The sequence below is a fragment of the Bacillus rossius genome, chromosome 1, assembly GCF_032445375.1.
Source record: "Bacillus rossius redtenbacheri isolate Brsri chromosome 1, Brsri_v3, whole genome shotgun sequence".
Classification (NCBI taxonomy): Eukaryota; Metazoa; Arthropoda; class Insecta; order Phasmatodea; family Bacillidae; genus Bacillus; species Bacillus rossius.
Genome location: NC_086330.1, coordinates 63,789,925 through 63,792,429, shown reverse-complemented (window position 1 = coordinate 63,792,429; position 2,505 = coordinate 63,789,925).

Here is a 2,505-nt window from a genome sequence, read left to right as displayed (position 1 = left end):
TGACATAAATACTGTTTCGTTTTCGATAATAATTTAGTTACGACCGAGCATTGCTAGCGACAAGATGTACTGCAACCTGCAAGGTTTCCAGAGTCAAAATGGATTCGTGCTCAAGGAAATTAGCGTCACCTCCGGAGACAAGACTCGAACTCGCAGCTTCCGACCCCCGTATCCGTGGAAACTACTAGACGAAAAAAGTAAACGGTCGAACGAATGGCTATGTAAATACTACCATGGCCTGGAGTGGGACGAAGGAAAGATTCCGTACCACCAAGTGAAAAACACTATTGAAGATTTACTAGTTCAAAACGAAATAATCTACGTTGCCGGACCTGAACAGAAGAAATGGCTGAGCAGGTTGTGTGACGACGGAGCAGCTGAAATCGTAGATATACAGACCGACTACGGCTGTCCTTCCCTGCGCAAGCTTAGTGCAATATACGACATGCAGCCACGTGACAAGTTTGAACGTGTCTGTGCCTGTACAAACTCGCAGTTAATGCAGAAATGGCACACTCAATGTTAGTAGGAGCCTGCATATATATAAACGGTGTACCTACGTACGTGTCTTCAGTTGACGTTCGACCTGCAAGAAGATGTTTACGTTTCATCCTGCTATTGTGTACGTGAGCGCAAGACCTAGCTTCAGCAGTGTCGAGTACAGCTACTGGGATTCCAGGTATCTACGTACATATACAGAAACCTGTGATGGAGGCGCTCAGCATTGGCGGTTTGCGCACTTTCCTGTGTCCTACGAACCGACCCAGCAGCTGGTAGATTGTTGCGAACCTGCAAACTGTGCCGTCTATCACATGAGACCACACACAATCCTTCCTGCTAGCATCGCTGAGGTAGTCGCCTCGTCTTCACGTGCAACACCAAACATGACCGTGTTGCAACCTGTTGCGACCTGTGATGCTTCAACGCAGACGTCCAAACGGTGTGTGTCTCGTCGTCGCAGTTCAGGCAGTGAATCTGTCCCAACTAGCACTGAGCCAAAGCCCAGGCGTAGACGTGGTCACAGACATCACCGACCATGTCTTGTCGGAGTTGTCGACGTTGCAGAAGATGACCAGCTGGAAACCTGTGTTCCTGATACCATGACCGGCGAACCAGTTGGAACCGGAGTCGATGATACAGTGCGTGCGGCATTAAAGACTTTGCTTGTGAAAATGCTTGATTCCTTAACCTAATATGTATTTGTGTAAATTTTATAAATAAATGTGTAAAACTTGAACTCGTGTGTTTTTTGTTTCTACACTTTTTAGGTACCTAATAAAAAAAATTTAATACAGACAATATTTTGACTCATGTAGTATACCAGTAGACCGCGGGTATATAAGTGAGGTTCAGACGATTGGACCCGCAGTTCACCTCTGGCCGCGGTGCAGTACGGACTTGCTCTCTCCATTAAGTTTCGTGAGATTTCGTTATGTCGACCGGAATAGAATGTTTACCGACAGCAGCGGGGACCTCGATGTCAGCAACGATGATGGAGACGGAGATCCCGATACCATTTGCAGAGGCGACCACGGCAGCAGAGAGCTCAATGGCTGCGGCATCGACAGCTGTGGAGATCCCGATACCTGCTGCAGAGGAGACGATACGTGCTATTCCACCATCAGCTGACGTTTCATCATCTGCATTCCAGACATTAATTAATGAAGAGCGTACATCGCGTCAATGCAAATATTGTGGTGCATCAATAAACTGCAGTAGGTCTCTGACAATCTCTCGAGAGACATATAAGTGCGACAAATGCGATAAAGTTTTTTCGCATTATAACAGTCTGGACAGTCACAATATTATGTGTATAGGAACCGAATCAAGTGATAGTATGCTTCCATACCATCAGACATCATCATTTATTGCCTTACCTGAGGCAATAGTCAACAAAAGAGCAGTAGTCAATTGCCAAAACTTGAAGGACCAGTTTTGTTTTAAATGGAGTATTTTGGCAAGATTTGTCGAGGGAAGTCATCAAAACCGTGTTGATAAGAGGTATTATGCTTTGGAGAATAAGTACAACTTCGATGGACTATGCTATCCGCCACCATTAAATCAGAGAAAAGTTTTTGAGAAAAATAACCCTGAAGTCTCAGTTAATGTGTATGCGCTAAATGACGATAATAAAGTGTGTCCGATTCGTGTAACCAAACAAGAAAGAAAAAATCATTTCGATTTGTTGCTTGTGACAAATGAAAGCGGTGCTGCACACTACTGCTACATCAAAAACTTCTCCCGAATTGTGAGACCCCAGGTTACAAAACATCAACATAAGATTTATATGTGTAAGATGTGCTTTAAGTATTTTGCTAATCGACCTCGAAAATCAGGACTCACAGCTATACAGTGTCTTGAACAGCACAAGATTAAATGCGGAAATAAATCTTAACCAAGACTTTATAATTTGTCTGTGTATTTTTTTTTGTACTTGTAGTAGTGTAGTATGTATGTAATAAAATTGTTTTAAAATAACTTGCGGTGTTTTTATTTTCTCAAACC